Source organism: Puma concolor, chromosome B4, assembly GCF_028749965.1.
Source record: "Puma concolor isolate L17-30 chromosome B4, mPumCon1.1.hap2, whole genome shotgun sequence".
Lineage (NCBI taxonomy): Eukaryota > Metazoa > Chordata > Mammalia > Carnivora > Felidae > Puma > Puma concolor.
In genome coordinates this window covers 26,458,446-26,482,608 of record NC_141673.1, presented here as the reverse complement: position 1 = coordinate 26,482,608, position 24,163 = coordinate 26,458,446, and the positions used below count along the sequence as shown (strand labels likewise).

The window sequence follows — 24,163 nt, the reverse complement described above, 5'->3', positions numbered from 1 at the left end:
CCAGGGCAAACTTAAAAATGACCTGTGTCTGAATGTACTCCCTCATAATCATATAAATCATCAGCAGTACTAGCCATATTAGTATCAGGCATAGCTGTATTAATTCAAACTGAACACAACCTTTGACCAATCCTTGGCTGAACACTAATGTATGCAGACACAGAAAGTGAGGTTTAAAAAAAAAAAAAAAAATCAATAAAACCAGCAGATGTCATAACAACCTAATACAGGGGAAACAGACTTTACAAATTTAGACCAGGCAAGTTACTAAACAAACAGAAAAAAAAAAATCAGCCTCCAAAAGAAAAGCCAAAATATAGAGTTGCTTCAAAACATTATCTAAAATGCCCAGTATTCAACAAAAAATTAGAATACAAGAAAAAAAAAAAAAAAACTGTGACCCTTTCTCAAGAAGAAAAACATCAAACAGAAGATGTCTCTGGGTGTCTCCTAATACTGGATTTGGTGAACAGAAACCTCAAATGAGCTATAATAAATATGTTCAGAGAACTAAAAGGAAAGCATCTTTAAAAAACTCAATGAAAGTATGATGGCAATGACTCAGATGGCTGAAAATAGAGACAAAAATTGCTTTTGAAAATGGAAATTCTCGTGTTGAAAAGTAGAATTATTGAAATAAACTCATTGGAGGGGCTCAACATCAGACTTGAGATGACAGAAGACGGAAGAAATGAACCTGAAGATCAATAAAGAAGTACCCACTCTGAAGAACAGAAAGAAAAAATAAAGAGAAATGAACAGAATGTCAGATTCTGCACAACAATGTAAAGCATGACAACATATATATAATGAGAGTTCCAGAAGAGCAAAGAGCAACAGTGGTGGGGGGGTGGAGTTAAGAAATAATGGCTACAAATTTCCAAATTTGAAGAAAAACATTAATTTATCTATCCAAGAACACAAATAGATCAGCACCAAGACACACCACAGTCAAAATGCTGACAGAGCACAAAAAAAAAAAAAAAAAAAACCTAAAAGGAGCAAGAGAAAAATGACTCATCATGTACAAGGGAACAATGGTATGATTAACAGCTGGCATCCCATCAGAAATGATGAGGCCAGGAAAAGAAACCATGGAATTTAAAGAAACAAAAAAGCTCTCAACTAAGAATTCTGTATTCAGCAAAACCATCCTTCAAAAACGACACTGAAATCAGTGAAATCAAGATAAAGTCTTAAGAGAATTTGTTGCTGTCCAACATGCCTTAGGAGAAATACTAAAGGAAGACCTCCATGCTGAAAAGAAGTTACTCCAGAAAGTAACAAATCCACAGGAAAAAAAATAAAGCATGCAGAAAATATAATTATATAGGTAAATACAAAAGATTCTAGACATATAATTATTCTCATTACTTTTCTTCATTTCCCTTAAAAAAATAAGATTATATAAAGCAATAATTAAGGTAGTATTTGGCTGGGTTTATAATGTGCATAACTGTAGTATGTATGACAATAATAGAACAAAGAGAGAAAAGAGATATATCAAAGTTTCCATAATTTACCAGAATTAATTTAGTATCATTCTGAAGGAGACTATAAGTTAAAATGTATTATTACTACCCCTAGAGCAACTAATATGAAAATAACATATTGAAAGAAATGAACAAAATAATTAAAACAGTTCACTAAAAATTAACACAAAGTCAGTAAAGGAGGAAAAGAGAAGAAACATAAGACAAACAAAAAATAACAAAATAGCAGACATAAATCCAACAAAATCAACAATTATATTAAATGTGAATGGACTAAATACCCCCATTCAAAAGGCAGGGAATATAAGACTGAATTTAAATAAAAACAAAAACAAAAAACAAGACCCAAATGTATGCTGTCTTTAAGAGATATATCTTAGTGGGGCGCCTGGGTGGTGCAGTCGGTTAAGCGTCCGGCTTCAGCCAGGTCACGATCTCGCGGTCCGTGAGTTCGAGCCCCGCGTCAGGCTCTGGGCTGATGGCTCGGAGCTTGGAGCCTGTTTCCGATTCTGTGTCTCCCTCTCTCTCTGCCCCTCCCCCGTTCATGCTCTGTCTCTCTCTGTCCCAAAAATAAATAAAAAACGTTGAAAAAAAAAATTTTTAAGAGATATATCTTAGATTCAAAGACATAAAAATGTTAAAATTAAAGGATATAAAAATGATATACTAAGAAAACTAGAGTAGCTATAGAACTAAAATGACAAAATATAATTTAAAACAAGAAATACTATTGAAGACAAAGAAGACTATTTCTTAATGACAAAAGTCACTGCATCAGAAAAACATAATAATTATATACATCTAACAATAAAACCCCGAAATACATGGAAGCAAAAAAGGAAAATTAAAAAGAGAAATAGACAATACAACAAAAATAGTTGTACAGTATAATGATACAACAAGATAGAAAATCTGCAAGGATATTGAGGACTTGACAAACACTATCAATGAATTTGATATAACTGACAGAACACTCTACCTCTAAACTGCAGAATACATATTCCTTTCAAACACACATAAAACATTCCAATAAGCCATATGCTGGGCCACAAAACAAGTCTCAGTGAATTTAAAAATACTGAAATCATGAAAAGTACATTGTTTGACCACAAGAGAATCAGAGATCCACAACAGAGAGAAATCTGGGAATACTCTGAAATATTGGTAAATTCAACAACAAATTTCTAAATAATCCATGGGTAAATAAATCACAAGGAAAATTTAAACATATTTGAATTGAATGAAAACAAAAACAGCATATCAAAATGTATGGAATGTAGTTAAAGCAGTGCTCAGAGGGAAATGTATAGCTTTAAACATCCATCAGAAAAGAAAACAGGTCACAAATCAATAATCTAAGCTTCCACCTTAGGTAATAAGGCAGGGGCAGGAGGGGGGTGGGGAAGTACACTAAGCCTAAAGCAAGCAGAACAAAGGGAGGAAAATGTTAGAGTAGAAATCAATGAAGCAGAAAATAAAAAAATAATTAAATAAAAAGCTGGTTCTTTAAAAAAAAAAAATGTAATGTTTATTTATTTGAGAGAGACAGACAGAATCTGAAGCAGGCACCAGGATCTGAGCTGTCAGCACAGAGCCCAAAGCAGAGCTTGAACCCACAAACTGCGAGACCATGACCTGAGCCAAAGTCAGTTGCTTAAACAACCGAGCCACCCAGGTGCCCCAAAAGCTGGTTCTTTAAAAAGATCAACAAAAACTGGGGCACCTGGGTGGCTCAGTCGGTTAAGTGTCTGACTCTTGATTTTGGCTCAGGTCATGATCTCATGGTTCATGGGTTTGAGCCCCATGTCAGGCTCTATGCTGACAGCTTAGAGCCTGCTTGGGTTCTATCTCACTCTTTTTCTATCTCTCCCCTGTTGCTCATGTGCATTTTCTCTCTCTCTCTCAAAAATAAACAAACTTTTTTAAAAAAATCAACAAAACTGACATACTTAGGCTAGATTTATCAGAAAACAGAGAAAAGATACAAATTACCAAAATAAAGAATGAAAGAACATCATCACCAACCTTACAGTATCTTAAAAGACTAAAAAATATGAACTTTGTATCAACAAATTAAACACTATGAAACAGACTAATGTCTAAAAACACACGTTATCAAAACTTAAAAAGAAACAAAATCCAAATGGAACTAATATAACAAGCGAGGAAATTGAATTAGTAATTAAAAATCTTCCCACAAAGAAAAGCCCAAGCCCCACAGCTTCATTGGTGAATGCTATCAAATAGTTAAAGAAGTAACAGCAGTCCTTTGGAAACTATTTCAGAAAAAATAGAGGGGAAAACATCATGCAACTCCTTCAATGAGGCCAGTATTGCCCTGATAACAAAGTTGGACAAAGGCACCACAAGAAACCAACAGACTAATATCCTTCATGAATATAAACACAAAATTCCTTGACAGGATTTAGGAAAGCCAAATTTAGCAACGTATATAAAATTATACAGCATGACTAACTGAAACTAATCCCTGGAATACAGGATTGAGTTAACCTCTGAAAATCAATTAATGTAAGATACCATATTAAAAGAATAAAGGACAAAATCTATATGATCATCTCATTGGATGCCGGGCGGAAAAATTCCAACAAAATCCAATACCCATTCGTGATTAAAAACTCAACAAACTAGGAACAAAAGGGAACTTACTCAATCTAATAAAGGACATGTACAGAAAACATTAAACTTCCCATTCCCAAGTTCCAACTTCCATTACCAATAGTTTGTTTCCAAAGAAGTCATTCAGTCTCATAGCGCCTCAAATGTTCTCCGGTCCTTTCTTACATACTTAAAAGGTTACAGCACTCAAAAGAATCATGAAAAAGTGCTCTGTAAACTACCTGCCATACAGTCATGCCAATTCTACCATTAAAGGTTCAACAGGTGTTGAAAGAGTGAGGTTACTGGCTTAACCAAGGCTTAAAAACCACTTGTGAATAGTGTTTCAATCTCCGAATAAGCTGCTATTATCCTTTTTTGTTTTAAATTCCTGAATATAACCTGCACACTTCATCTGGTCAGAAAAGAAAATGTTCAGAATAAAGGAACTACCAGACATGCACTGTCCTAAATAACCAAAGGATAACTCAAATCCATGTGCAACTCTCTGGAGAGTCCTGCATGACACCGAAATTCAAAACATTCTAGTAATTCCACACAAAATGAGTTTGAAATCAAACCTCAGTACAGAAGGTGTATATTAACTGTAACCACCTACAGGCTAAACCCATGAATTTACACAATTCTGAATCCAGATAATTGTAGGATACACACATTTAATTATATTCTAGTTGAATATTAGACTTGTTTACAGAGATGTTGCTTGGTAACAGAAGCACTGCTTTAACGACCTACTCAGTTTTAGATCCACGCAAGTACTCTGTGCTCAGGCTAAACACGATCAACTATAGTATATATAAGAAATTAAGAACAAGTTTCTTGCCATTCTAGACATCTTTGAGCTTTTACTGAAACAGCTTCATAATAACCTAACTTAAGGCTTTAAACATACGTGGCACAGTGGGCATTTTTAAAAGCTAGGTACCCATGTATTATGGGCAAAAGCTGCACAGTAAGGATTTATCACAATGTTCATTTAAGCCCGGCACTCATTTACATAGTGCCAAATATCGCGATTAAAATGGTCTGCAGGGTCACAGAAAATGGTAACATAGTTTTTCCATGACAAATTAAACTGGGGCTACCACAACGGGCAGCCAGTTAGTAAACTGGCTACACAAGCACCACTCTGGGGTGCATCAAAGAGCTCCATAAAGGGGCGCCTGGCTGGCTGGTTCAGCGGGGGGGGAGGGGGGGGGAAGCATGCTACTCTTGATCTCTGGTCGTAAGTTCCACACACACCCCCCCCCCCCCGGGTGTAAAGATCACTTAAATGAACTTTTAGAAAAAGAATTTTTTCAAAAGCTCCATAAAGAGTTTCACGTGCACTTAACTGGTACAGAACAGGTACCGGGGGAGCATGCTACTCTCGATCTCCGAGTCGTGAGTTCCACACCAGCCTTGGGTGTAAAGATTACTTAAATGAACTTTTTAGAAAAAGAACTTTTTTCAAAAGCTCCATTAAGAGTTTCACGTGCACTTAATTGGTACAGAACATGTCTCACAGCCGACGTTTCTAACACCCGCTCCAATTACTTTACAGGAAAAGCAGTTAACAACAAAAACTCAAGGGCAAGTTGTGAAGAAAAAGGGAGTATTCCAAAACTACGGACAACACAGCGTCCCCATAAAACGAGGTTACGTACCAGACTCACACACAGTCCTTGCAACGTGCGCGCATAAAACTTAATAGCGCCCGGTGCCGTGGCCACACTTGCCACCGGGGGACACCTGCACAGCTCCAACCACCGGCACCCACTCAACTCTTCTCGCACGGGCATTGAGGCTAAGGGAAAAGGTCCCACACGCGAGGTGCTGGCCAGGCCGGCAGCCGCTCGCGGCACAGGCTGAAGAGGAAAAGGAGGGCCGAGCGCGCCCCTAGAGCTCCGGACTCCAGGGAAATCTGAGGTATCCTGGGAGAGCTCCGAGGGCGGAGAGGGCGGCGGCGGAGAAAAGCTTCGCTCCACCTCGGCGGACGGGCTTTCTGCGGACGGCTGGGCAGCTCAGTAGCCGCCGACCCGCGGAAACACCACCCTCCGCCCACCACCCGCCGCCCCTCAAGCCCAGCGGAGCCGAGTGGGTCCCGAGACCTAAGAGCGCGCGAAGCAGGAAGTCCCGCCCCTACGCCGACGTCACCGACGCCGCAGACGTCGGCCGCAGCTAGCGGCCGTTAGAGGGAGGAGGCAAGCGGAACCGAGGCGGGAGCGGCTGCGGTGGACGGCGGGAATGCCGGGGGCGAGGCGGCGCTACGGTACGCCGCTGGCGGGGACGCGGAGATCCCGTGAGCCGAAGGGAACCGAAAATCCGAAACCGGGCACTTGCTTCATTGAGCCAGAGTGAAGTGCGCGGTTGAGCGCGAAGCCGATCTCCCTTGCCTCCTCGCTACGCCATGTCTGGGGGGGTGGGGGGTCTTCCCCTTTTCTCGCTACTCCTTCCTTCTGCGGGTTCTTACACTCTTGCCTCTTTGAGGGCTCCAATGAGGTTCTGCTGCCACGTCCTCCTGCCTTCGTCCCTGATTGTGTAGATTTAATGGGGACTGGAGTCGCCTGCCTGCAATGTCAGTCTTGGGGCGTCAGCCCCGGAGTGGGGAGTCGGCTCAGCTTGCCAGGAGGGCTCAGCTTGCCAGGAGGCAACGGCCAGGTCAGGACCAGGGCCGGGGGTCGGGGGGTGAATCCTTTCCCGCCCCTCGCGTTCTCCTCCAGATCTCACCTAGTCCCGTCAAGTCAGGACCCACGGGGGTAACATTGTGAACCATTTGCCTTAAGGTTGTAAACTAGAGTTGGAAGAGAAGGTACTAGTTTTTGAGAGCGTCAGTTATATGCCAATGGCTGAAAATGAGGTAGGGTTTCAGCCTTTAAGAATACGTGGTAGAAGAAATAGGCACTCTCCCTTGGTTTGGGGTTTCGGTTCTCAGTGCATTGTGAAGCACAGCCTATTTTTACCCTCAAGGGCAACATTTTCGGGCTCTAGTCATGATTAGAAAGACAACTGAGATAAGGACCTTTTTTGTTGAAATGAGGAAAGAGGAGCCATTAGATGGAACACTGAGTTGGGTCATGGAGTGTCAACATATGGATCAGAAAAATGTGGGCTATCGGTAATATCAGTGAACAGGATATGGAATCCAGAAACAAACTGCTATGCATATATGAATATTTAATAATAGTAGCTCACATTTGCCGAGCATTTAGGTGTCAAGTACCAGAACACTTTCAAGTTCTACGGTTGAACCCTAAGATAGCTGCAATTATTATCTCGATTTTATAACGTTACCCAGAGCCGTTACTGTTGAAGCCAGGAAGTCTGGACTCCAGAAGTCTTGCTGGTAATCAGTAAACTGTATGCTACAAATCACTGCTAAGTGAGGAAAAAGATTATCTGAGAAATAAAGAACCACTGGAGACAGGCTTTTTATCTACTTTGTCAAATAAATACCAGATGAATCAAAAATTTAAATGTACAGAGTGAAGCCATAAAAATACTACAAGAAAATTAAGGTGAATCTTTTTAATCTTGAGCTGAGAAAGACCTTTGCTAAGTATAACACAAGAACCAGAAACCAGGGGCGCCTGGGTGGCTCAGTCGGTTGAGCATCCGACTTCAGCTCAGGTCATGATCTCACGGTTCGTGAGTTCGAGCCCTGCGTCAGGCTCTGGGCTGATAGCTCAGCCTGGAGCCTGCTTCCGATTCTGTGACTCCCTCTCTCTCTGCCCCTCCCCCATTCATGCTCTGTCTCTCTCTGTCTCAAAAATAAACATTTAAAAAAATTAAAAAAAAAAAAAAAAGAACCAGAAACCATAACAGAAAAAAATTGGTAAAAATTAAACTCATAAAGATTGTAATAGTCTATATACAATTAATGAACGAATGGAAAATAAATTTGTATCATGTGGGAAAAGGAAAAATATTCCTAATATACAAACAGTTCATTGAATATCAACTTTAAAAACACCACAATAAATAAAATTAGCAAAGGAAATCAATAGGACATTTTTAAACCAAGAAAAAGAAACTCCTAATTAACAAATGAAAAGATGTTCAACATTCCAAACAGATCCTTTTTGTCCATCAGGGTACATAGGGATATGGGGTTACATTTAACTATATTGTGTACTATTGGTGTTAAAATTGAAATTGGGACAGTCTTATTTACCAAAATTTCATTAGCCTTTGCCCCAAAATCTCATTTCCTAGTCAGTTCGTTCTAAAGACAATAACAAAAAACATTCATACAGATGTTCCTTACTCCCTTTTTTGTAATAGTTGTTTGAGAAACAACATAAATGCCATCACTAGGACTCTAGTTAAATTACAGTGCATGTGCACAATGGAATTAATTAAGCCATTAAAAACAATGATATAAATATTTACATGAAAATATGTTCATAGCATATAGGTTCCCCCCCTGTAATAAAACAATATAAATTAGCAGGAACAGTGTCATTTTGACATGAATATGTATGTGGATATATGTGGATATAAGGATGCAAAAAGATCTGGAAGGATGTTGGCCAAAATGCAAGAGGTTTCTATTTTGTATTTTGGACTTTTCTATCTTGTTTGAATTTTTTATAATGTATTTACCATTTTTACACACACACACACACACAAACTTATTTTTAATTAAGGATATGCCAGTAAAAGGAGATCCAGTAAAAGGGGATCCAGTTGACTGCAGATGCTCATAGGTAGATGACCAATGTGAAGTAATTATATTTGGGATCTAAATTCTCAGCTTTTAAGTGTCTGTGAATTTGATTAGATTTATTTATCCCAAGTTAAATAACTCATCACTTGGACATCATGATTCTGACTTCCTAAATTTTTAGGCCTGGGTATTCTTCCTGTGTGTTCTCTGTGTACCTCTCATGGTATTTGTCACACTGAATTGTAATTCCCTCTTCTTTCATAGATTGTTCCTACAATATATACCCTTTTCTGCCACATTTATATATTTATTTTCCCGATTCAGTATGTGTCATCTACTTTATTTTGTATGCAGAAAATTTAAGTTTAATGTAGTCATAATGCTAATTAATTATACATATATTAAAGGGATAGTTTCAATAAATTTGACAACTTAGGTGAAATGGACAAATTCCTGAAAAATACCAAAAAAAAAAAAAAACTGACACAAGAAGAAAAAGAAAAGCTAAATGGCCCAATATCTATTAAAGAAATGAAATTTCTAATCAAAACTTTCCTACAAGGAAAACTCCAGAGCCAGATGGCTACTCTAGTAAATTTTATCAGACTTTTAAAGAAGATAAAAGTATTAATCCTATACATTTCAGACAGCAGAGCAGGAATGAACACTTTGAAACTCATTTTATGAAGCCAATATAATCCTGGTATCAAAACTTGACCAGGAAATTTTACAAGAAAATTACAAACCAATACCCCTCGTGAATATAGGTTTTTAAATTTTTTTTTTAAACGTTTTTATTTATTTTTGAGACAGAGAGCATGAATGGGGGAGGACCAGAGAGAGGGAGGGAGACACAGAATCGGAAACAGGCTCCAGCCTCTGAGCCATCAGCCCAGAGCCCGATGCAGGGCTCGAACTCACAGACTGTGAGATCGTGACCTGAGCTGAAGTCGGACGCTTAACCAACTGAGCCACCCAGGCGCCCCTAGATTTTTAAATTCTTAATGAAATATTGCAAATTAAACCTTGCAGTATAAAGGATAAGATGCCATGGCCAAGGAAGGTGAGGTTAAACATTGAAAAGTTAGTGTAGTTCACCACATTAATAGAATGAAAGAGAAAAACAAAATGATAGTCTCAGTAGATGCAGAAAAAGCATCTGATAAAATTCAAAATCCATTCATGTCAAAAACCTTCAGCAAGTTAAGTATAGAAAGGAACTTTCTCAATATAACAATCATCTTTGAAAAATGTAATAGTGAAACACTAAATCTTTTTCCCCTAAGGTCAGGAGTAACAGAAGACAAGAATGTGTGCTCTCACCACTTCTATTCAGGGTTATGTTGAAGGTCCTAATCAATGTAATAAAACAATAACAAAATGCATCAAGATTGGAAAGAGTTATGCTTCCTGATTTCAAAACTTACAACAAAACTACAGTAATCAATATAACTCTAATGCCAAAAAAATAGATATGTAGATGTAGATGTATAGATCAGTGAGCTATAATTCAGAGTCCAGAAATACACCTTTACATTTATGATCAATTGACTTTTGACAAAGGTGCCAAGACAATTCAATAGGGGAAAGAAGAGTCTTTTCAAAAAATGATTTTGGGAAAACTGGAAATTCACATGGAAAAGAATGAACTTGGACTCCTATATATATATATATGCAAATGTCAAGACGAATCAAAGATCTAAATGCAAGAGCTAAAACTAAAACTCAGAAAAAAAACAGCCATAAATCTTAATGGCATTGGATTAGGAAATGGTTTCTCAGATGTGACACCAAAAACACAAACACCAAAGGGGGCAGGGGGGAAACAGGTAAATTGTACTTTATCAAAATTAAAAATTTTTGTGCTTCAAAGAAGACTATGAAAGTGAAAAGACTGCATCTCCTGGTGTTCCTCTCAGGCCGAGCCCTGGCCCCTCACCTGCTCTGCTCCAGATGAAGTGTGAGCACTGCACGTGGAAGAAGGGAGAATTCTGTAAGTTGGCTGATGCCAAAATATTTCTGAGTAACTGCCTGGTATGTGACAATTGTGTGACTGGAAGAAGGGATCCAGGTTTCCCAACAGAACACCAAGGACTTCTTTTGAATTCTGAAACCTAATAAGAAATGTGATACCTCACAGCACAAGGTGCTGGCAAGGTCAGTGTGTCCTCAGTCTCTGCTTTATTTCGCTGCTAAATTCTGCCTCAGTGTGACTGATACATCTAGAAGATTCTATGGCTTCCTCAAAAGTCTTGGGGTGCACTGTCTTTGATACAACAACTGCCATGGAGTTCAGCATCCTGGAGAGTCAGAAAGAATCTGCCTCAACACCACCAGCACAGTGAGGAAGAGCTGGCATTACCCAGTCTCACCTCCACCAATCCCAGCTGGGTCCCATACTCAGAGCACTTGCTGTCACCACCCCTCCCACCTCTGCACCACCAAGTCTCCTCAACAGATCATGGGCTCCCTGTGAAGGATTACTTCGCCAGATGGCAGAACCTGTCCCCAGACAAGATTTTTCACATAATTGTGGCCCCTTGCAAAGATAAGAAACCGGAGACCCTTCAAGAAGATTTTCCTATGGCTTCACTTGGTTCCCAGGGTGCTCACTGAGTATTAACCTCAGGTGAAATTGTTCAGATGATGAAACAAAGTGACCCCTTGGTGAAAAGATGCTGCCATGGACACTGACACCTGAAGGAGGAGAAGGTGAGGCACTGTGATGGGCCCAGCTCCAATGGGTACCTGGTGCGCATCTTCAGACACGCAGCCAAGCAGCTGTTTGACAACATGGGGAGGACACCTGCTGCACCCTGAGGAACAAAGACTTCCAGGAGGTCACCCTTGAAAAGAATGGGGAGGTTCTGTTATGCTTTGCTGCTTTCAAAACATCCAGAATATGGTTCTCAAACTTAAGAAGAGCAAGCTCCCATACCACTTTGTGGAAGTGCTCACATGGACCAGGGGGTGTTTAAACAGCAGAGGCTAAGCCCAGACCGAGGATGGGCATACAGAAAAGGCACTGCCGAGGCACATGAAAGGCTTCTATGCTGACATCCCCATGCAGCCCCCCAGACGAGTGCCCACATGCAGCAGCTGTACCAGGAGTGGCTGAACAGGGCCAACTCCCCCAGAATCCAGGAAGCCCTGCACACTGTGTGCCAAGGCCAGGGCTCGCTGCCATCAGCTGAGACATCAAGTGGTCAAGGTGGAGAAGGCTGGGAAGCAGGCCCTGTCAGTTGCCCAAGGAGGGAGGAGCAACTGAGTGTGGGCATCAGAGACACTAAAGGAAAACTGCTCAGCTTCTCAGTTACTACGTTAGTTTTTCAGAATTCTCTACCCTATATTTGTTTGTGACTCCCTCACGCAGTTTGATTTGGTGCTATCTTTGTAATATGTGTACAAGTGCAATATTTTAACATGAAACAAGGACTGCCCCAATTGAAGTATCCTTTTGTCTTAAGACTGAAAAATGGCACCTGTGTAGCTCAGTTGGTTATGCGTTTGACTTTTTGATTTCACTTCAGGTCATGATCTCACAGTCATGAGCTCAGGCTCTGTGCTGGGCTTGGAGCCTGGTTAAGGCTCTCTCTCATCTCTTGCTCTCTCTCTAAAAAAAAAAAAAAAAAAAAAAACTGAAAAATATCCCAAAGAATGAAGACACACTACTATCTTTTAGGCTTTAAAAAAATCCAAAAAACGTCCTGTGAAGAGCTAAGACCTCCCCCCACCCCGCCAGAAGTTCAGATTCATGTGTCTCGGAGAGATTTGATGTGGAAATGAAGACAGGAGGCAGGCAGGCTGCAGGGGCCTGTTGTGGGGCCACAGTCCACAGTCTGCCTACTTTGCTCTTATTTTTACCTACTTGCATTACTCCTGAAAATGTTTTTTGCCAAAACATGAATAAATTGCAACATTTTAGAATTGAGAGCTTATATATAAATCTGGATTTCCAGCTTTTCTGGAACAGTGGTCCACATTCCTCACTACTATGGTTTCCAGAGTGCAGTAGCAGCCTCCTTCTGGGACCAGACCTCTAACTCAGAGGCCCTGTGGGTGCTGGTGGCTTAGGCCCCAGACTTGCACTTTTACATTCAGCCTTTAACGTGAACTCACCTTAAGGCAGGGGAAGTCTGGCAAGGCTAACAGACACTACAGATAGAAGGTGGAGGCCGGAGACAGGCTGCCCACTTAGGCCAGGCTGTGTGGTCAGGAAAACAGCTATCTTAGTCCCTCCCCTGTGGGGTTAGCAGCAGAATGTGTCCTGATCCTGCTGTGGTCCTGCCTCTCCCGTACCTTTTTTCTTTCATCCTGCAGCCTGCGCAGGAGGCTGTGCAGGAGAACCTTAAAGAAGAAAGAACAGTTTACCCACAAAGAGAAAGGCCTAGTGAGCAGCCAGAAATGTACAGAATCACAACGCTCCGCATCAGAACTCATCCCTGAAATGAAAGACATCTGAGAATGGCCTGCAGTTGGTTTTTCAAAGCACTTGGATTTTGTTAACCTGAGCGATGATGTTCTTCCTGAGCCCTCCATGCTCTAAAGCCTTAGCAGGCTCAGTTGCCTTCATCATATTCTGTATCATATAAACCTATCCAAGTTGATGGCTGGATATTGTGTGAAATTGTATATTTTGGGGGCACCTGCCTGGCTCCATTGGAAGAGTATGTGACTGTTCATCTCAGGGTTGTGAATTCAAGCCCCATGTTGGCTATAGAGATTACTTAAATAAAAACTTTTTTTTTAACTTGTATATTTTTTTCTTTCAATCTGTTCACAATCAGGTTTCATCCTCCATGGTAATTGATATAGAATACAGTTGAAGAATATGGAAGAAAAAAAGTGAAAAGACAACCTACAGAATGGGGGGAAATATTTGAAGATCGTATCTGATAAGGACTTGTATTCAAAATATATAAAGAACTCTTACAATCAACAATAAAAAGATAAGCTAATAAAAATGGACAAAGGATTTGAATAGGGATTTCTCCAAAGAAGATGTACAAATAGCCAATAAGCACATGAGAAGATGATCAACATCATTTGTCATTAGGGAAATATAAAAACCATGATGAGTACCATTTTACACCCACTAGGATGGCAATAATAAAAAAGATGGACAATAACAAGCATTCGTGAAAATGTGGAGAAATAGGAACCCTCATACCCTAGTGGTGGGAATGTAAAATGGTGCTTTGGGAATAGGTTGGCAGTTCCTCCAGAGATTAAAACACAGAGTCACCATGTGACCTAGCAATTCCACTCCTAGTGAATTTGAAACACAGCCATACAAAAATTTGTATGCAAATATTCATAGCAACACTATTCATAATAATCAAAAGGTAGAAACAACCAAAAACCCATTAGCTGATGAATGAATAAACAAAATGTAGTATATCTATGCAATGGAATATTACTCAGCCATAGAAATGGAGTACTGATTCAAGCTACCACCTGAATGAACCTTGAACACGTTATATGCTAAGTGAAAGCTACATATTGTATGATTCCATTTATATGAAATGTCCAGAATAAGCAAATCCATAGGGAGTAAGAAACTAGATTAGTAGTAGACAGGGGCTTGGAATGGAGACAAGGGGGGAAGTAACTGTTAGTGAAAACAAGGTTTATATTTGGAGTGATGAAAATATTTTGAAATTAGATAGTGATGAAGTTGCACAGCTTTACAAAACCACTGAATTATACACTTGAATGGATTTTATGGTATGTGGATTATATCAATAAAAAAATTGGAAAGAAGTAAAACTGTACTCACAGACAACATGATTGTATACATAGAAAAGCCTATGGAATATACAAAAGAGCTACTAGAACTAATAATTTAGCAAGTCATAGGATACAGGGTCAATATACAAAAATCAATCCTACTTCCATATACCAGCAACAAACAATTGACAAATGAAATTGAAAGCAATACCATTTATAATGTATCCAAAAATATTAGAAACCTAGGAATAAACATGACAAAAAATGTGCAAGACCTCTGTACTGAGAACCACAAAACATAGTGGAGGGAAATTTTAAAAGAAATGGAGAAAAATGTCATATTTATAGATAGGAAGACTCTATCATTAAGCTCTTCATTCTTCCTAAACTGATTTGTACATTCAATCCAATCCCTATCAGAATTCCAGCAGGCTCTTTTTGGATTTTGTGGGGGGGTTTTTGTTTGTTTGTTTTTTGGGGGGAGCATAGACAAAGTAATTTTTTAAAAAATTTTTAAACGTTTTTATTTATTTTTGAGCAGAGCATGAGCAGGGGAGGGGCAGAGACAGAGGGAGACACAGAATCTGAAGCAGGCTCCAGGCTCCGAGCTGTCAGCACAAAGCCCGATGCAGGGCTTGAACTCATGGACTGTGAGATCATGACCTGAGCTAAAGTCGGACACCCAACTGACTGAGCCACCCAGGCGCCCCTAGACAAAGTAATTTTAAAATTTATCTTAGGGGTGCCTGGGTGGCTCAGTTGGTTAAGCATCCAACTCTTAATTTTAGCTCAGGTCGTGATCTCACCATTCAGGAGTTCGAGCCCCACACTGGGCTCCATGCTGGCAGTGGGGAGCCTGCTTGGGATTCTCTCTCTCTCCCTCTCTCTCTCTGCCCCTCCCGCACTCACCCTCACACACTCTCTCTAAAAAATAAACTTAAAAAAAATTTATCTTAAAAGCTGAAGGACCTAGAATAGCCAAACAATATGTAAAAAGGACAATGTTGTAAGACTTATTACCTGATTACAAGATTTCTATAAAGTTACAGTAAGCAAGATAGTGTGTTACTGCATAAGGATAGGCTAGTAAATAAACAGATTCAAGTCTACAAATAGAATGCCACATATGCAGTCATTTCATTTTTTACTAAGGCACTAAAGCAATTAAATGTGAAAGTTGTTGCTGTTGTCTTAAAAAATACTGCTAAAACAATTGTATATCTATTCGCTTTTTTTAAAAAAGAACTTAGGCCCTATTTAACTCCATATACAAAAATTAATTAAAGATGGTTCAAAGGCCTAATATAAAACCCAGACCCATAAAACGTCTAGAAGAAAACATAATTATAACTCTGGAGTAGGTATATATTTCCTGCATGGGGTACAAAAGGCACTAATCATAAAAGAAAAATTTGACAAGTTGGACTTCCATCAAAATTTAAATGTCCGTTCTTCAAAGATAGCATTACACCAAAGGCTGGGAAATATGCACCACCATGTATCTAGCAAAAGACTTGTATCAAAAATATAAAAACTCCTACAAGTTAATAAAAATTAAGTTATGAATAATAACTCACTGTAGCTAATAATATCTCAACAAAGTGGGTATAGAAGGAATGAACCCGAACATAATAAAGGCAATATATGACAAGCCCACAGTTAACATCATACACAACAGTGAAAAGCTGAAAGATCTTCTTCTAAGATCAGAAACAAAACAAAGATGCCCACTCTCAGCACTTTTATTCAACATAGTATTGGAAATCCAACTAGTAATGAGAAAGTTGCTAGGTGCACCCATACTCAGAACAAACGCAGATATAGGATCCTGAGGGATAAATCCAAACTGCAGAAAAGCTTGATAAGCTATCAAACAACAAATAGATTTGTCTACTACGGCAGGTAAATGAAAGAAATAATTGCTATAAAACTGAAGGCTTTGATATTGTGGAGCTAACAAAGTTCACATTCCAAGTAAGTGGAACAATGAGGTCCTTAGAAACCTAATAGGAAATTGTTTCACAAGTTTAAATTTAAATGAAAAAAAAAAAAAAGTGAGAACATTTGGAAAATTTGAGCAAGAAAAGAATGCTCTAGGATATGGGGATTCTTTGAATAAAAAGCAGGCATTCCAGTATTGCTTTTTACATTTAATACTTTGTTGCCAGAGCCAGAAATAATGTAGAGGAATAAGCTTGTATTTCAGAATGTCAAGGGAAAAAAGTTATATGTCATATGGCTCAGTGGTAGACAAAACTATTTTTGTCTTCTTAAAATCTCACATACCTTCTCCTTTTCTCCTCTCTTCTCTCCTTTCCTATTTCACCATTCTACTTTTCCTTCTTGTTCTCTTTCATCCCCTTCATATTTTCCCTTTTTCCTTAAGGTCAGGTTTCTCAACCTTAGTTTCCTTTTTGACTCCTGAAGGAGACAAGATATTATTTTCCTAATTGCTCCCCTGCTCCCTATGAGATCTTAAGCCACAGAGATCCTGTACATCTGTTTATACACTATGGCTCTTTGGAGGGCCACAAACAATTCTAATATCTCAGGTTTTTTGCCCATCAAGAATTCATGCTCCATATAATAAGCTCGTTTAAGGGAAGGACAATGTTTGGTTTACCACTGTATACTCTTGTGCTTGATATAATTCTTGGGACATAGTAGGGAATCCATAAATAAGGTGAATTGGGTTAAAAGTGAAAAATGACCTCTGCTACAAATTTATCCGTTGACTGAACTAATATTCTTGGATAATTTTTAGACCGTGCTACCTACTACTGATTACTGCACAGTACCTCCACATTCCAAGACTGTCTTCCTTGTGACTTGATGGAAACTTGGAAAGCATTCTAATCACATAAGCAGTGTATTTGCAGCCGATTCCAAGGGTGGGTTACTTAATACAGCTAATTTCATATATCATAACTGATTTTTCTTTCCTAGTTTCAGTTTCAGATACTGATCACTTCCTAAATTTTTCACTAACTTCTGATGCTATATAGCCTCTCTGGTACTTATAACCCATTATTCAAGTTTGTCAGTTTCAGTTGAGGTGCAAGAATTCGAGAATGAAAAGAAGGTAAAGGCACTGTAGGAGAGGGAGAAAAGAAATAGAGGTCATTAAACTTTTGTTTCTTTTTCATCTGTAAGAGCTCTTCTAGCTCTAAGATTCTGTGATCCTGATGGTTATGCTTTGAGCGGTTCAGAAAGCATTTTGGCAATCTGTGGAGATGTCACTAGTTGCCTCAAGATTAAGGTGGCAGTGCTACCAGCATTTGTGGGTGAGGCCAGGGATGCTAAACATCCTGCAGTACATGGGACTTTGGGCAGTTCAGGTCCTCGGAAAAGAGGACACCAGGACAGAATTAGATGTGCAAGAGATTTATTGGGGAGAATCGCTGTTAAGAATAAAGGAGAGAGGAAGAAGTAGGCCAGGAGTGCCTTCAGACTGACGCAGCTCTGCTACACATGAAAGGAGAGAGAGAAGGAAGCAAGGTTAGGTAGGAAGAGCCTCGGGCTGCCATATGGCTCTGAGAAAGTCTTAGCCAGGCAAATTGGGAGCCTAAGAGCAAAAACAGATCCCCAGTTGACATCCCAATCTGGGCAGGCATGGCCTCCCACTAATACCATCAGTGGGGAGAAATCAAGGGAGGTAAGGCTGTAGCATAAATGTTGTGGAGAATTCCCAAAGTATGGCACTAAAAGACTGTCAGCTAACCACACGCCTCACTGCAGGCACTCTCGCTCTCTCACTCTTGCTCTCTCTCTCTCTCTCTCTCTCTCTCTCTTTTATTTTAGAGCTAGAGCATGAGCATGGGAGAGAGACCGAGGGAGAGAAAGAATCTCAAGCAGGCTCCACACGCAGCATGAAGCCTGACAAGGAGCTCAATCCCACAACCTTGGGATCATGACCTGAGCTGAAATCGAGAGTCAGATGCTCAACCGTCTGAGCCACCCAAGTGTCCCTCTTTTTTAAGGAAAACAAAATGACACTTTACCCAGAAACCTTTGCCTGTAAAGCAAGAGAACAAGGTGATATAAACAAGAACATCATTTGAAACATGCCAAGGTGATTATTTTGATGCTTTTCCTTTCTTTCTTTCTTTTTCTTTTCTAGGTTAAAGTTGGATGCAGAATAAATCTGGGGAGACAAGGCTTGAGATTAGAGATCCAGCATAGAAAATAAGATGAATTAACTTCCTGGGCTACATGAGTATTCACATTTCTGAGTTACAAGGGGTTTGCTTTTTCTTTTGACCTCAAAAGACATTTGGGAACTTTGGGAAAACTACGTGGCATCTTTTAAGTTTTGCTTATGATTGTCAAGAGGGATAGCCTCAAAATTTAAAAGAGGTGGCACCGTCTGGCTTCCAGTATCAATAACCTTATCACAGATCCACCCCTGTGGTTCTTGTTCAGACTTTTTGAGGGTCCCACCTCACTGTCAACCTCATTCGCATTCATAGTTTTAGCATTACAGCTAACCATTTTTTTACTTGATGGTCTGCAAACCTTTGCAGATGATATGAAATCTTCATGTCAACATTAACAAATGCTTTACTAGTTTCTCTATTTGACCAGCAGGTGCTTCTGAATAGGCCAGCTTGGGAGGAAATGTCTTGGCATAATTCTTAATTTGTATCTTGACTTTTAGAGGTAAACTAATGTCATTTTTAATCGCTGCTGGAGGCATTTTGTCAAAGGATTCCTTTTTGGCTCCTTCATCTTCATCATCTGCTTCATCTTCTTCATAGGTATCGTTTCCTGATAATTCTGTAGCTTTAAAAGACTTTGCATCTCTTATTTCTTATCCTCTTCATGATTTCTTCACTTCTGTTTTTCCTTTCCCGTCTTTCCAGCAGGTCCTCTCTTGAAGATCTGAGCCGTGCATCATATGGCCACCATAAAAGACCCCTTATACCACACTGACACATTTCTCCACTCATGTTCTGGGAGCAGCTCTTCTACGATTTCTCCAGATTCTGTTCCTGACCTAAAGCTTCGAAGAAGGAGATTACTGGGACAAACTACACCCCCATCACTCAGTCGGTCTCAGGGCCGCGACTACTCCTCATTCTCCTCCTCCACTACCCGTTCCACATCCTACTCTCCTTTGCCTGTCACCTCTGCAGGTCTTAGTGGCTTACCTGGGTGTGACTCAAATCCTTATTTCTTACGAGAATGTATTGGTAATTATACCCTTCTCAGGCAGGGATTCCTGCACATGTCCTTCCATAGTTCTAAGTATGTATCAGGAGACCTTCAAGTGAATCACCTAGGGTCCACATGTATTTTTCCCTGTCCATTATGTGAAAGCAGCCCTTCCTCTTCCTGTTGATCTAGGTCATTTACTCTTGCCAAGATGGGGACTCCTTTTCTTGCCTGCTGGTGGCTGGACACAAAAAGTCCAAAGTGCCCGAACACTAGCCATAGTTTACAGGTCAGTGAGACTCTTGTTGTGTTCTCTGACAAAAAAAAAAAATGCAGTCATTTTGGGGGACCAGAGTTGTGGGAACAGGAAGCACAGTCTCTCAATGACTCATTGAGATGCTAAGTGGGGCCACTTCTGCTCCCTCCATCTTTTTCCTGGACCCATATTTTCTTCCTATTAGGGGCATTGCCAATCAGAGGTCTCTGATATAGTGTATATACTGCATCCTGAAGGAGGGCACTCAATCCTTGTGGACTGTTGCCTCTAAACTGGCACTGCAGCTGTGCCTTCAGTAGGTTGTCTAGTGCTCTTATCAGGCTGTCTGCTTCTGGGTAGTGCAGTAGGTGGTACAACCAGTAGATGCCTTGGTCATGAGCTTCAAACCCACATCACCTTTCCTGTGAAGTGGTTCCCCCGTTTGGATGCTATGTTGAGTTAGATCCCGTGCCAGTGGACAGGGCCTTCTGTAAGCTCCTAGAGAGCAGTACGGGCTGAGGCTCTGTAGGCAAAATAGGCAAACCCATACCCAGATAGGTGTTTGTCTCTGTGAGGATGAACTACTGGTCACTCCAAAATGGAAAGGGCTCAGTGTGGTTGACTTGCCACCAAATGGCTTGTTTATATCAAGTAAAATGCCATATCAGGAGCTTAGTGTTGGTCTCTGTTGCTGGCAAGTTAGACCTCCAGAGAGAGAAGCAGCTAGGTTGGCCTCGGTAAGTGGGAATTCACACTGTTGGATTCATGTGTAGCCTCTATCTCTGCAAACATTGCCATTCCACTCATGTGTCCATTGTGCCAGTTTTGGGGTAGACCGTGACAAAGTGTGGCTAACGTCGACTAGTAGAACCTTTGTATCTACTTGGTTGTTCCACACCTTTTTCAAGGTTGATTCTTTCTGGTTGGAATAAACATGGGATGCAGAAAGCTTCACCCTTTGCGACCACACTATTCTGTCTGTCCTGTCCACATGCCTCTACTACAGAACTCCTTGTCTCCAGTCTCCCCGTCTTTTCTTTCAAAGTCCTGACCAGCTGACCAGGCCACTGCCACTGCCCAGGCAACCATAAAAATTCTCATCACAGGTACTTCTCTCATACAAAGTGGATGGCCAGCTATACTGCTTGAAGCTCTGCCCACTAGGAAGATTTTCTCTCTCCGCTGTCTTTTAGGGACACCACTGAATATGGCTGTGATGTGCTGTCATCCATTTTTTAGTTTCTACGCACATATCAAGCCAACCCATTCATAATCAAGCTTGAGCTTTTTTCTTCTCCCTTAGCTGGCCATACAGCCTGAGGGAGGGGTGCTGGTATAGTGGGTGATACGGGGGCTGGACTACTAGCTTATGCCGTTAACTCATGCCTTGGGATGTGATTTCGAATGCATCATTTCCATGTTATGATGAACTGCTGTTGGGCCCATCAACTTTATGATTGGGCTTATCTGACAGAATTCAGCTCATGGTGGTACTTCTGGACTTGGTGCCTCACAGTCAAGCTTTCTGCCTCCACTGGGGCCCAATACCAAGCCAGTGGCTGTTTCTTGAGAAGAGTAAAATCTTCTGCTACAGATGGCCTGGCCTTGCTCCAAAATCCCAGAGGACTATCTTGTGATCTCCTACTGGGACTTGCTTTAAATTCCACACTGCTGCAGAGCCCATTGCTGGTGTAGGCTTCACTTAGAACTGGCAACCTTCCATGTCACCCAGGATATGAGCCAGAGTGGTATTCTGAGGTGTGGAATTTGTGCTTTTGGAACCCAAAGAGGCCCACCAGGCATTGTGCTTCATTACAGTACGAGATGCAAGATATAGAAATTTGTCTTTTACTCTGGAGGGGATGCCTCCACATGCCACTGACTGTTGGACCTCTAAAAAACATTACTGAATCTTCTTAGGGTTTATCTCCCACCCTCTGGACGCATGTGTCTTACCAAGTCCTCTAGCCTACAAGCCAACTCTTGCTCTTCCTACTTAACCAGTATATTATTGGCATAACGTATCTGTAATGGTCTACAGGGTATCCAGTCCAGATCTCTTCAGACTGTATTACAATAGAGGGTAGAGGAATCAACATAGTCCTTGGACAAAACTGGAAATAAATATGATCTCTTCCACATGAATGTGAATTGTTTCTCAGCCATATTTCTGACTGGAATATAAAAGAATGCATTCACCAAATCAGTGGCCACATAACCATGTACCTGAGGTTTTCTTAATGTACCCTACCAATGACAGCATGTCCAACACAGCTTGAATTGGAACTACTACTTGGTTAAATTTGCTGTGGTATTCTACATTCACCTATTAGTGCACAGTGGCACTGATCACCACCATCAACCCTGGGACACAGTATCATTTTTGATTATGTTAGTTGGCGTGGGGAACAATTTCAAAGGCTTCCAGTTGGCCTTCCTCACGTGAATCCATGGTGTGGTGGTGACACTTTGGATCTCCACTTATCCTACTTCTCTCAGCAACGAGGTCCAAAGCTCCTTGAAATGACTCACATTCCCCTTCCCCCATGGTAAGTGCCCTCCTCAAGTAAGTGCCATGGGTCCCTTTGGGGAGTGATGAAAAATCATTACAATATATACTTTCCACAGTGTTGTAGAGTCCTTCTCGTAGCCACTTATTAAGTGGACTCCAAATCTGAAAATTGGCTCAAATTCAGGAACCGAGCAACATACCCTGACTTTTTATTGAGATAACTGCCCCTCCATTCTTGCCTGCTGCTGATTATAGATGTTAAGCTGCACCCTTATTAGCTGCTTACCTATTTTGACCCTAAGGTAAGGTGACCATCTTGTCCAGTTTCTTCTAAGTTCCAAGAGAGGTCTTCTTGCTCTCGTAGGCTTTAGCTGTTTGTAAACAGCCCTCAGTTTCTCATTGTCTCTCTGCATGGTATCAGTGTGACTTAGGAATAACTGGCCAACTCCACTGCTTTCTAAGCATTGCTCTCCCCATGTCTTTCAAATCCCCAGAATGTCACACAGGCAAGGATGTCCCCACACTGGGAGAAAACTGTAGTTTGTTTTGTTTGACCTTTACCAGTTGTTTCGCCGTTTTGAAAAATTACATCATCAACAGCAACACTGATATTTGAATCACCAATACTATATGACTGTATCTGAATTTGTGTATATATCTCATGTATATATATGAATATGCTTTCTTAGCCCTTATTTCAAAATGTAAATATAAATAAAATTGCTATCAATATTCCCTTGAGTACTGTTTTCTCTAAAATCTAAAATCACTGATTTTAAGCATGTGGAATTCTCCACATTCCCATTGTTGGTGGGAATACAAAACAGTATAACTTCTGTAGGCAGAATTTGGCAATATCTAGCAAAATTAAAAGTTCACTTTTACCTTTGACCCAGAATCGTACTTCTAGGAATCAATCCCAAATAAAACATGACAAAAATATTGAATTATGAAAATGCAAGGATATTCATTACAGTAATATTTGTTTATGGTATGAGACTTCTTTCAATCCAAATGGTCACCAGTGGTGGATTGGTTTAAATACATTGTAATAAAGCCACACAGTGGAGTATTATGCAGCTGTAAAAGGTAATAACTCTATACGTTGTTACAGAATGATCCTAGGACATGTTAAGTTGAAAAAAAAAAAAGCAAGGTAGAGAACAGTGGTATGTAGTGTGTTCCTTTCATGTAAGAAAGGAAGGACAAAAAATAAAATCCTAAACTTTCTTCAGTTATATTTTTATTAATACTGATACTATTGTTTGGAAAATAGTTCTATGCATACATACAGATAAAGCAAGTAAGTGATTGTTAGTATGATTAAAGAACTATGAATTTTGGTGGTAGAGGAATGATATACAAATATAAAATCAAAGAAGTAAAATTTCTGTAATCTCACTGTAATCTCACACTTAAATTAGAAGCATTAGTATGCTCTTAAGATATAATTTTCTCTTTTAAAATATGTATTTCCTAGCTCTTTCCACTGAAAAAAAAGCCTACGAAAACCAATCATTGCAATGAGTCCTCCTACCACCCAGGTTATGATTTAAAAACTTATTTCCCTGTAAAAGGAACTGAAGAATAGCAGATTATGCCACCCTAAAATATGCCATTTAAGAGTAAGGATGGGGGCGACTGGGCAGCTCAGTCGATTTGGGCTCAAGTCAAGATCTCACAGTTCGCGAGTTCAAGCCCTGCCTCACGCTCCACACTAACAGTGCACAGCC

General features: G+C 40.2%; 1 protein-coding gene and 2 long non-coding RNA genes across 13 annotated transcripts in view; 2 read left to right on the top strand and 1 right to left on the bottom strand.

Annotated features, from left to right (window-relative positions):
* The window catches only part of CEP83 (centrosomal protein 83), a 124,072-nt gene extending 117,853 nt beyond the window's left edge, over positions 1–6,219 (bottom strand). For 8 of the 9 annotated variants that reach the window (XM_086712645.1, XM_086712649.1, XM_086712646.1 and 5 more), the window contains exon 1: positions 5,777–6,218. The gene's annotated coding sequence lies outside the window, so the exon portion shown is untranslated. Of the gene's footprint in view, positions 1–5,776 lie in introns of all 9 variants that reach the window. The other variant, XM_086712652.1, reaches the window with a different exon arrangement.
* A 46-nt stretch (positions 6,220–6,265) lies between these two features.
* Positions 6,266–23,162, top strand: LOC147578975 (uncharacterized). Of its 3 annotated transcripts, XR_015253430.1 has the most exons (4): positions 6,283–6,381; positions 6,600–6,770; positions 17,273–17,399; positions 18,629–23,162. It is a non-coding gene; the product is annotated as an uncharacterized LOC147578975 (long non-coding RNA). The 3 variants fall into 3 exon arrangements; XR_015253429.1 differs by lacking the exon at positions 6,600–6,770 and having other exon boundaries at positions 6,266–6,381; XR_015253428.1 differs by having other exon boundaries at positions 6,284–6,770.
* LOC147578976 (uncharacterized) lies at positions 7,900–10,163 on the top strand. The gene is made up of 2 exons (XR_015253426.1): positions 7,900–9,545; positions 9,768–10,163. It is a non-coding gene; the product is annotated as an uncharacterized LOC147578976 (long non-coding RNA).
* Positions 23,163–24,163: the final 1,001 nt, after the last annotated feature.